This window comes from Choloepus didactylus, chromosome 2 (assembly GCF_015220235.1).
Source record: "Choloepus didactylus isolate mChoDid1 chromosome 2, mChoDid1.pri, whole genome shotgun sequence".
Taxonomy (NCBI): domain Eukaryota; kingdom Metazoa; phylum Chordata; class Mammalia; order Pilosa; family Megalonychidae; genus Choloepus; species Choloepus didactylus.
The window spans coordinates 147832394-147844553 of NC_051308.1; the positions used below are offsets into that span (position 1 = coordinate 147832394).

Genomic DNA, 12160 nt, shown 5'->3' on the forward strand with positions numbered 1-12160 from the left:
CTGGTTTCTTTTCCTTTATATATAAGCAAATGAGAGAGAGTGGTGGGAGCTCAGCAACAGGACATCTCTGGAGTCCCGGGCTTTGTTCAAAAGGAGAACTCAAAACATGATTTTAGACATGTGCAGGGTCTTGGGTTAGCAAAATCTCTTGTCCCTGTCCTGTGATTCCGTTCTCTGGGGCTAATGAGGCAATGGGCAGTCTGAGGAGCTATGCACACTTGCAACACACATTTCCACAGGTCAGACTGAGAGACATATATTCTAAGTAGCATGTATGCATAGCTTTTGATAATATAACCACCATGCAAAAAATGAACTTGAAGTCTTTCAGAAGTCCTAATAGGACTATTAAAAAGTGACAAGTCCTTAGAAGTTATTTCTTCAACATATTTCCCTTTCTTTTTGTACTTATGTAAAAAATAGCTTAAGAACAATAATGAAGTAAGAAAGGGCCCTGCAAAAAACTGGATATCCACATGTAAAAGAATGAAAGTGGACCCATATCTCATTCTATACAGGAAAATGAACTCAAGATGGATCAACAACCTAAATATAAGAGCTAAAACCATAAAACTCTTAGATGAAAATATAGGAGAAAATCTTCAGGATCTTGTGTTTGGCAATGGATTCTTAGATGTGACATTGAAAGCACAAACAACAAAGAAAAAATAGATAAATTGGACTTTATCAAAATTAAAAACTTTTGTGTATCAAAGAATATCATCAAGAAAGTGAATAAACAACCTACAGAATGGGAGAAAATTGTTGCAAATCATATATCTGATAAGAATTTGATATCCAGAATATTTAAAGACCTACAACTTAACAACACAAAGGCAAACAACCCAATGTAAAAATGGGCAAAGGACTTGAATAGACATTTCTCCAAAGAAGAGCTATAAATGGCCAGTAAGCACATGAAAAGATGTTCAATATCATTAGCCATTGGGGAAATGCAAATCAAAACCACAATGAGAGCTGATTTCACATGCATTGGGATGGCTATTAAAAAAAAAAAAAAAGGAAAGTGAGTGTTGCCAAGGGTGTGGAGAAATTGGAAACCTCATGCATTCCTGGTAGGAATGTAAAATGGTGTAGTTGCAAAGGAAAGCAGTTTGGTGGTTCTTCAAAAAGTTAAACACAGACTTATATGACTGGGCAATTCCATTCTTGGTATATACTCCAAAGAATTGAAATCAGGAACTCAAACAGAAACTTGTACACCAATATTCATAGCACGATTAGTCACAATTGTCAAAAGGTGAAAAAAACACAAGTGTCCATAAACAGATGTGATATATCCATACAGTGAAATACTGTTCAGCCATAAAAAGGAATAAAGTTCTGATGCATACTACCACATGCCTGAACCGTGAAAGTATTATGTTACTTGAAATAAGCCAGACACAAAAGGAAAACTATTATTTGATATCACTAATATGAAATATCTAGAATAAGCAAACTCATAGAGACAGAAAGTACAAGAGAGGTTACCAGGGACTAGGGAGTAGGGATGAGGTATAGGAAGTTATTGCTTAATGAGTACTGTTTGGGGTGAGGAAAAAGTTTTGGTAAAAGATGGTGGTGATTATAGAACAACTTTGTAAATGTACTTAATGCCACTGAATTGTAAACTGAAGATTGTAAACTGAATTGTAAACTGAAGGTTTTAATGGCAAATTTTATTTTTATATATATTGTCACAATAAAAAAAAAAATAATAGAAAGAAAAGGCCCTGAAGTCTGGAACTAAAGAACCCTAATTTTGTCGAGTCAGAATTGCTGAGGGGCTATAGTAGAAGAGGGAGCAGGAGGAGAAAAGAAGGCAAGAAGAGAAGGAGGAGATGATGATGGAATGACCCCTCTATGATGGGCACAGTCTAAATGACCTCCCAACATAGCTCATTTAATCCTCAAAATAATCCTATGGGATTGGTGCATTTGATACATTGGTACACTGAGAATTTGAGAAGTTAAATACAACTAGTAAGGCATGGAACCAGGATTCAAAACAAGATAGCCTTCTTGACCAAAAGGGGGATGTGAAAGGAAATGAAATAAGCTTCAGTGGCAGAGAGATTCCAAAAGGAGCCGAGAGGTCACTCTGGTGGGCACTCTTATGCACACTTTAGACAACCCTTTTTAGGTTCTAAAGAATTGGGGTAGCTGGTGGTGGATACCTGAAACTATCAAACTACAACCCAGAACCCATGAATCTCGAAGACAGTTGTATAAAAATGTAGCTTATGAGGGGTGACAATGGGATTGGGAAAGCCATAAGGACCAAACACCACTTTGTCTAGTTTATGGATGGATGTGTAGAAAAGTAGGGGAAGGAAACAAACAGACAAAGGTACCCAGTGTTCTTTTTTACTTCAATTGCTCTTTTTCACTCTAATTATTATTCTTGTTATTTTTGTGTGTGTGCTAATGAAGGTGTCAGGGATTGATTTAGGTGATGAATGTACAACTATGTAATGGTACTGTAAACAATCGAAAGTACAATTTGTTTTGTATGACTGCGTGGTATGTGAATATATCTCAATAAAATGAGGATTTAAAAAAAAAAAAAATGACCTTGAGAACCAAAAAAAAAAAAAAAAAAAAAAAAATAAAGTGAAACACAAAGGCATTAAAAAAAAAAAAAAAAAAAACAAGATAGCCAAGAAATGCCAAGTATGTGGATTTCAATAAAAGCTAACAATTAGCCATCCAATATTTACTCTGTGGGTGTTGTTAGAAGATTATACTGAAAACAGGTTATTACCTCTTCGTTGCCTTGACCAGAGGGACAATGACCGTGGAGGACACAGATGTGAGTATAGACCCTGTCCAGGGGAAGGGACTCTTCTCCTCTCTGAGAAGGTCCCAGGATGCTGGACGATCTCCAGTCCAGAGTGGAAGAAATTACTTCCATGCTCTAGGCCATTGCCAACCTAGTGAAAACTGCCTGATTTCCTCCAAGGTGGTAGTTTCCCTGTACTGGTTATTAATAGCTATAAAAAGAAAAGTGCTTGTAAACAACTTGAGTGCATGGACAATCTCATTAAAATCATTAAAGTAATAGCTTGTGAAAAGCACAGCAAAGCTAATTATTACGGAGTAGCCATGTGGGAAGATGAAAATTGCTGCATTCTTTAGGTCTAAGCTGTTCTATTGGGCACAGAAAAACCCAGAAAGCTTAACAGTTCTCTTCTGATGATTTGATTCCTCCCTCCCACACACCCGCTTCTCATCTTAACGTCTAATTTCCTTCTTGGGAACAATCATATGTGAATGATCCTCCAATGGTTATTACTCAGAATTCTTCCTTCTACTCAAGTATCTGACTTTTTAATTTTATAATTCTAAGAATCATGAAAGTTTAGAACCTGAGAATTTCAGCACTGAAGGAAACTGTAGACCTCCTAGTAAAGTGACTCATAGGATGCGTGATTCCTGTTCCAGTTTGCTAGAGCTGCCAATATGTAAAATACCAGAAATTGATTGGCTTTTATAAAGGGGATTTATTTGGTTACAAATTTACAGTTCTAAGGTCGTAAACGTGTCCAAACTATGGCATCAACAAGAGGGTAGGTTTACTGAAGAAAGACTGATGGCATCCAGAACACCTCTATCAGCTGGGAAGGCACATGGCTGGCATCTGCTTGTCCTTTGCTCCCAGGTTCTGGTTTCAAAATCGCTTTCTCCAAAATGTCTCTGGGCTTCTGTCTCTCTTAGTTTCTCTTTCTCAGCCTCTGTGCATCTTTGCTTATTCTCCCAGGGCGTTTCTCTTTAAGTGTCTGGGGGTCCTCTCTTAACTTCTCCTGGGCAAACCCTTGGCTTCATCTCTTAGCTTAGCATCTCCAAACATCTCTCTATCTGCATCTCCAAGTTTCTGGATCTGTGTTGACTCTGAGCTCTCTCTTTCTCTCCCTGAGCTCTCTTAAGGACTCCAGTAAACAAATCAAGACCCACCTTGAATGGGGGGGTTGTGTGTCACACTTCCATGGAAATAATCGAATCAAAAGGTCTCACCCACAGTTGAATGGGTCACATCTCCATGGAAACAACCTAATCAAAAGATCCCACCCATAATAAGTCTGCCCCCACAAGATTGGATTAAAAGAACATGGCTTTTCTGGGGGACATAAAAGATCCAAACCAGCACAACTTCCTTTGCAAACATTTCCCTTGATGGTTATGACAAGGAAATGACAGCTGTGGCTGTTCTGAGTGCTGTGCTGTCAAGTACTTTTTGTCTAAAGTTATAACCTGTCCATTTAATGCTTCCACCTAGTATTCCTCCTTCTATCCCTTGGGGCCATAGGGAATAAGCAAAACACCTTCTCTAAACATCTGAAGGCAGAGCTATGTTGGCTCATGCCTTCCTAGCATCTGGTCCCAGTGCCAAGAGCTGGGTAAGCCTTCTAGGTGCTCCACCACGGGGAGTGAGGCCCTGGTATAAAGGTCTCATAGTTTACCTGGGAGGAGTGTTTAGCTGAGATGGCTGAATGCAGCTGCGCAGAGAGAAGAACCAGAGTCATCGTTGAGACGAGACAAGGTCATATCTAAGGGAAAATGGGGTGAACATCTGAAGGGAGAGCAGGGAACAGAATCAGGACAGTAAAAAGTATATTTGATAGCTCAGAGGGTCAGAAGTAGAGAAGAAACCATGAGAGGAACAGGTCCAGAAGGCACTTCAGAATTAAGACCATGAACAGTAGTTTATTTCAGGTGCTCCCCTTTTATACAGTGATTCATACATGTCCAGTGACCATGCAGGACCAGATACCCTCAGTTTAAACACCCATGTATCTCTCAATTATTCATCACATGACAGGCTTTCACAACTGCCTTTATAATCCATTCTAGAATCTGATTGAACAGCTCATCAAATAACTAATTGGTAGAATTAATTAGTTGGTAGAATTCATCTGAAGCTTTTGGGTAATAGGGTGTCTGAAAGTATGCTTAAAATCTATACCAGAGCTTGAAGCAGACTTTTCTTTGCTCAGGAAAAGTCATTTTAACAGGCCCGCCCTCTTAGTTATGTAAACATAGCTTGATATGCTACATGAAAAACACTTAGCATAGCCAACCATAAATATCAGGATTCACCACCACACCCCCTCTAGACTAAATGGGTCTCAGGATTCTTGTACATTTGATGGTAAGTTAGGCAAAGGCATCCCTAAGAGAGGGATACAGACCATCTTGCCGAATCAAATTAAAATGTGAAAGCGACAGTACTGAGTTAATAAAGCAGGTCATTCTGGTTTCATTGGGAATATCACAGGGACATTTTTCAAACCCTAGTTCATAACCCTTCTCCTTCTTCCAAATCTCTTAATTAACACTCAGTGTGATTTGGTGGCATCCTTCACAAGTTCATTGGGTATCTCCGGATTCATCCAGATCAGGAGATCTGAGCTCACCCAGGGCAGCAGGTTTCATTCATTACACAGGTCTCTGTGCTGAACCCTCTGGTAGGTGCTGAGGATACAATGGTAAGCTCTATGCGAGTACTCTCTCTCTCTCTCAAACACACACACACGTACACATACACACACACACACATACACCATACCTTTGCTCTCCTCAGGCTTCAGCTTTCCCTTCCTAAAGAGCATTATGAGCTTCTTACTTTGTACATGCTCATATACAGTAAGATGCCTGGATATCCTGAAAGGCTTCCAGTTGCTTAGGTTAACTTATCCTTTAAGATTAAAATGAAATGGGAAACTCAGCATCTTTTCCCAAACCTCTAGATATTCCAGGAGGGTTATTCTTCTGGCCCCTCTGGGCTCCAACTTCTGGATTCTGTTGAATCCTAAACTACCACTCAGTCCTTCATCTCCTGTATGTGTTGCCCCTTTTACACACCAAGTCACCCCACAGTGGAAACTGCTCCAATTTCTGTACTCCCCACCTCCTACACCCTAGAAAAAATTCCCACAATGTCAGTTCAGGGCCTCCGAGAATCAGTTACCAAGGCAGAATAAGAAATGCAAGAGCTTTATTGAGGAACATGCCGGTGGTAGATAAAGGGGAGAGAGAGAGGAGGAGTAGGTAGAGAGACCACAGTTCATGAAGCAGGTCTGACACCTGTAGAGAGAGAAGGGGAAGGAAGGAGGAGGATTGTAGGAAGAGCTTCAGACTGCAGTGCCACTCTGAGAAAGTCCTGACCAAGCAGATGGAGAGATTTAGAGCAAAGACTACCCATTGGAGGACTCCTGAATTGGGTAGGAATGGCCCAGCTATCGTTTCTCGGTATGTTCAGTTACTGGCTGGTTGTCTTGGTGTGACTATTTCGGTGGATCCCAAGGGTACGGCAGATGGAGAATGGAGGTAACTGCACTCCTTGTGGCAGATACTCTTGAAGAGAGATGTGACTGGCACACCCACATGACTACCACTACCACACCAGTAGACTTAGGACTGCAGGTTTCAGACTTTTATTGAGGCTCTGGGATCTGAGAGAGAAGGATAGGAGTTACATTAAATCACAGCACAGGACAACCAATAACTTAAAACCAAATATGAGCCCTTCTGCTCCGAGCTGAGCCGGGGAGAGGGTAGGCTCCTCTCAGCGGCGCTGCGGAGACCTCAGCCCAGGACGCTGCCCCTCCCCGGGCCTCTCCCCTCTTGCCCACGAGTCCCCACAGTTCTAGGCCTCTCGGATCTGATACCGTGGGGTGAGATGCGAGCAGGCCCGGGGAGGGTGATTGCTGAGGAGCCGCTATCGCGATCAAGATGATAGAGGTCCTGACAACAACTGACGCTCAGAAACTGCTAGACCAGCTGAATGCCCTTTTGGAACAGGAGTCTAGATGTCAGCCAAAGGTCTGCGGCTTGAGATTAATTGAGTCTGCACACGATAATGGCCTCAGAATGACTGCAAGGCTAAGGGACTTTGAAGTAAAAGACCTTCTTAGTTTAACTCAGTTCTTTGGCTTTGATACAGAGACATTTTCTCTAGCTGTGAATTTACTGGACAGATTCCTGTCCAAAATGAAGGTACAGCCTAAGCACATTGGGTGTGTTGGACTGAGCTGCTTTTATTTGGCTGTAAAATCAATTGAAGAGGAAAGAAATGTCCCATTGGCAACTGACTTGATCCGTATAAGCCAGTATAGGTTCACAGTTTCAGACTTGATGAGAATGGAAAAGATTGTACTGGAAAAGGTGTGTTGGAAAGTCAGAGCTACTACTGCCTTTCAATTTCTGCAACTCTATTATTCACTCATTCAAGAGAACATGCCATGTGGAAGGAAAAACAGCCTTAATTTTGAAAGACTAGAAGCTCAACTTAAGACATGCCACTGCAGGATCATATTTTCTAAAGCAAAGCCTTCTGTGTTAGCATTGTCTATCATTGCATTGGAGATCCAAGCACAGAAGTATGTAGAGTTAACAGAAGGAGTAGAATGTCTTCAGAAACATTCCAAGATAAATGGCAGAGATTTGATCTTCTGGCAAGAGCTTGTATCCAAGTGTTTAACTTGGATTCATCAAACAAGTGTTCCAAACCAAATGTTCAGAAGTTGAAATGGATTGTTTCTGGGCATACTGCACGGCAACTGAAACATAGTTACTACAGAATCACCCACCTTCCAACAATTCCTGAAACGGTTCCTTAATTGGTAAATTTGGTTCATAGTTATTCTCCATATAGAGAAACTTTTCCAGTATTATATTTTTTTTCCACAATTGAAGAATTAAAATCTAAATTACTGTTTTCAAAATAAACAAAGTGGAGTTGGAGCAAAGGGAAAAATAACAACTCATCTAATAATTAATATTTGAAGGCATTTACTACATACAAGGTACACCACACTAAGAGTAAATAATTATCCAACCTCTGATATGTACACTAATCATTTTTATTAACTATCAGCTTAGAAAAATCCTTCTTAATAATCTGAATGTTAAAAGTAGCATTAGAATAGAAGTTTTTAATTGCGTAATAGTTTGCTATATGTAGACCCAAGCTCTGGTTCACAGTATACGTCATTTGAAGTTAACACAAGCCTGAGTTGGGCAACAGGACCAAAAGTCTGAAACATAGATGAACTAATTTGAAACTATTAGCTTATTAGGAAAATCAGTGTGAACTTGAATATGGCAGATGGTCTCCATATTAAATATTTGGAAACTGCTAGTGTGTCTCAACACCAAGGTTGCATACTATTGCTACAGCCATTGAACTAACTGTAAAGTAGTTATAATCATAAAGAATGTCCAGACCCCTGCATACATGATATTCATCCTTGCCATCTAAATTACTTAACTTACAGTGGTGACTTATCTTTTTCTACTCAAAACCAAGTATACCATTTTTAATATGTCTACATGTGACATAATTATGAAACTGAGATCTGAATAGTTCATTTTAGCAGTAGCTAGTAATATTTATGTTTGGCAGATTTTTGGTAACTTGGTTTTTGTTTATTTATATAGGATTATTACAGCAACAATATCTCCTCTCTGAAGCCTTTTTCCACTACCCTGAGCTATGGATTCATTAGTGTTATAACAGATTTAAGCTGTGAAGTCTTGAAATATCACAACTAGATTAACATTGATGTTCTCAGACTTGGGAAAACTGCCTGCTTAATATTATGCTACAGAATTGTTTAGATTTGAATTCATCTATGAAGCCTACAAATCAGCTAACAGCATACATACAAGCCTGGGAAGATAAACTGTGAATCTTCATTTCTAACATTGATCCAAATTTCTATATTGGATCAATATATGTATTTAGATGGTACTGAAATTGGTAACCTACTTAAGTCTCATTTTAAGTGTGTTTTTTAAATTGTGAGGTGTATATCAAAACCAACTTTCACATGCACTTTTCAGGCATAAGAGTACTATTCTAGGCAGTATAAATGATTTCTTGGTACTCACAATGCCAAGTGATGGATATTCCATAGATGTGGATTTATTACTACATGGCAATTACATTTAAATTTGAAGGCATTTTATATAAAGCAAAAAATACAGTCCTGGTAAGCTTGGCATATTCATTAAGTTATTGTTAATATTTTTTCTAGAACACAGGTGATGTTTATATCCGTGATAAAAATTTTTATATAGAATCTATTGCCTCAGTCTAATCCCATCGAGAAAGTCAGCTTCTCTTGTAACAAAATAAATTATTACTCTTGTAACAAAAAAAAAATTACTTGCTTTACCCCACCAAAGCAAGTGGAGGCTAAATTAACACTCTAGAGGTTTTCAACAAGGACCACTTATATAAAATTGCCATTCTCTAATTTAGATTAGTTTAAAAGGAGGAGAGTACACTTTGAGTAATGCCCATACTGTGACAAAACAAAGTCTTAAGGAGATCCCTCAAAATAGGTAATGTTCAGGATTTATTTTCCATGTAATCAGTGAATGTAAGGTCGGCAGTATTAAAGTTGCCATTGTAACAGTCACTCAGTGCAAATGTGTAGCCTGGGTCCAACTAGAATAGCTGTTCCAATTCAGATTTACTTTTGACATCATGTTATGGATATATACTGAAAAATAAACCAAAGAACTACAGTAATGCCTAAAAAGTTATACCTAACTTTTGTAAACTATGTTTGTGGATAACTATTCAGTTTTCCCAAATGAGTGATACATTTCATTTTTAATACATCAGTGTTAATTTTGAGTTGGCAGAGATAACCTAACAAACTACCATTGTGTCTGGTACTAAACAATATACCTTTCAATAAAATTACTGAAATGGAAAACAAAAAAAAACAAAAAAAAACAAATATGAGACATTCTTGTGTTTAAAACCCTCTTAGGCATTCTTAGCCACTTACTGGCTATCTTTGTGGGGGTCCCGGACAGAATCACACCTTGCTTCCTTTCCCTCAGCTCCCCTTTCTCATCCTCTCTTCCCTTCTAGCTGCCAGCCACCAAGTTTTGATATTTTTCTTACGCAAAGTGATTAATCCTTGTGATTTCTTCTTTTATATCCAAAGTACTTTGCTGTACAGAGTCCTCTTTCTAAAAAATTCTACTTCAATCTTTAAAATTATTGTTTTTAAGCCCATTACATATTTTTTCTGCAGAATTTGCACAGAATCTCAAGTAAAGGTATTGATTCATAAGTACATGCATTTGCTTTTGCCAAAGAAATAATCGATATGCCTTTTAGAATCCTTACCATAACTGTCAATTACTTCATGTGTGATTCCAACTCAGTATAATTCAACAATATTGATTGAGTCCCCCTGAGTCCTAGAAACTATACTAGTCACTTTTAGAGATTGCAAATAGAAAAAAAGATTAGCTTCCATTTTTAAGAAATAAGTTAGCTTCTAGCTTCTTGAGACAGAGTAGGCATATGTGAAACGATCCAATGTATATGGCCTTACTGACTGATTGATTAGATATGTAGGTGAGGAAGCTAAAGATGACTTTCAAGATTCTCATTCAAATGGAGCAATTAAGATATTTATAAGCATGAAAAGGAAAAAAAAAATGGACTTCATCAAAATTAAAAACTTATGCATCAAAGGATAGCATCAAGGAAGTGAAAAGACAACCTACAGAATGGGAGAAAATTGCTGCAAATCACTCCCCCCATATGATAAGGGTTTGATATGCAGAATATATAAAGACCTCCTACAACTCAACAACACAAAGAGAAACAACCCAATTAAAAAAAAATGAGCAAAGGACTTAAATAGACATTTCTCCAAAGAAGATATACAAAGAAGATGCCCAATACAATTGTCCATTAGGGCAATGCAAATCAAAACCACAATGAGATACTACTTCATATCCACTAGGATACCTATTATAAAAAAGAAAGGAAAATAACAAGTGTTAGCAAGGATATGGAGAAATTGGAACCCTTTGTGCATTGCTGGTGGGAATGTAAAATGGTGCAGCCACTGTGAAAAACAGCTTGGTGATTCTGTATAAAGTTGAACACAGAATTACCACATGACTTGGCAATTAGACTCCTAGGTATATATCCCAAAGAACTGAAAGCAGGGACTCATACAGATACTTGTATGCCAATGTTCAAAGATATATTCACAATTGTCAAAAGGTGGAAACAACACAAGTGTCCATAAACAGATGAATACATAAAATGTGGTATACATATACATAAAATGAAATACTATTCAGTCATAAAGGAATAAAATCCTGATATATGCTACAAGCATGAACCTTGAAAACATTAAGCTAAATGAAATAAGTGAGATGCAAAAGGAAACTATTTTATGATTTCACTAATATGAAATATCTAAAATAAGCAAACTCATAGAGACAGACAATAGAGTATAGGTTACCAGGGGCTGGGGGTGGGGGTGAAGAATGGGGAGTTATTGCTTAATGTATACAGAGTTTCTTTTTGGGATGATGAAAAAGTTGGGTAGTGGAAGGTGGTGTTGGTAGCACAACATTGGAAAAGTAATTAATGGCACTGAATTGTTCACTTTAAAATGGCAAATTTTATTATGTATGGATATAAAGCCACAATTTTTAAAAAAGATGTCATTTATACAGAGAAGGGATAGCACAAAAAACAGAGTTGATTTTATTGTAAGTTGGAATGGGGATGAAGAGAGATATTTAGATGGTTTTAGACCTGGGTCATTTGCACTCAATAAATATCTGTTGAATGAAGATTTAAATGAACGAAAAGGCAAGGATGTAGAGATTTTCAAAAGGCAATGGGAGGGGAGTGTGGCAAGATGGCAGCATAGAAAGGTGTGGAATTTAGTTAGTCCTCTAGAGCAACTAGTAAATAGCCAGGAACAACTAATAAATAGTCTAGAACAACTGTTGGGGGACATAGGTGACTGAACATATATCGTACATCAGCCTGAAATGGGTGGAATGGCTGAGATCACAGCATAGAACTGTAAGTAAATCTCCCCAAACTATGGAGCTGGCACCTCTCTCCCACCAGTACAGCAGGCTGAGCTGAAACATTCCCAGTGGAAAAAAGAAGCAGGTTACCTGCAACAAGGGAAAGTAACTCAACCAAGCTCCAATTGTGGTTTTAATTAACAAATTTGGACCACTGAATTCAAATTGCAAGCACAGATAAACCTGGAACAAGTAGGAAAGGAACCTGAGGTCCCTAGTGGCAGAGAGGAGACAGGGCTGACAGAAAAAAAAAAAAAAAAAAAAAAACATAAATAATTAAAAGCAG

At 38.2% G+C, this 12160-nt stretch overlaps 1 long non-coding RNA gene and 1 pseudogene across 1 annotated transcript in view; one reads left to right on the top strand and one right to left on the bottom strand.

The window, feature by feature from the left end:
• LOC119527005 overlaps positions 1-12160 on the bottom strand; it is a 76017-nt gene that overhangs the window by 42644 nt on the left and 21213 nt on the right. The window lies entirely within an intron of this gene.
• On the top strand, positions 6736-8861 carry LOC119527003 (annotated as a pseudogene).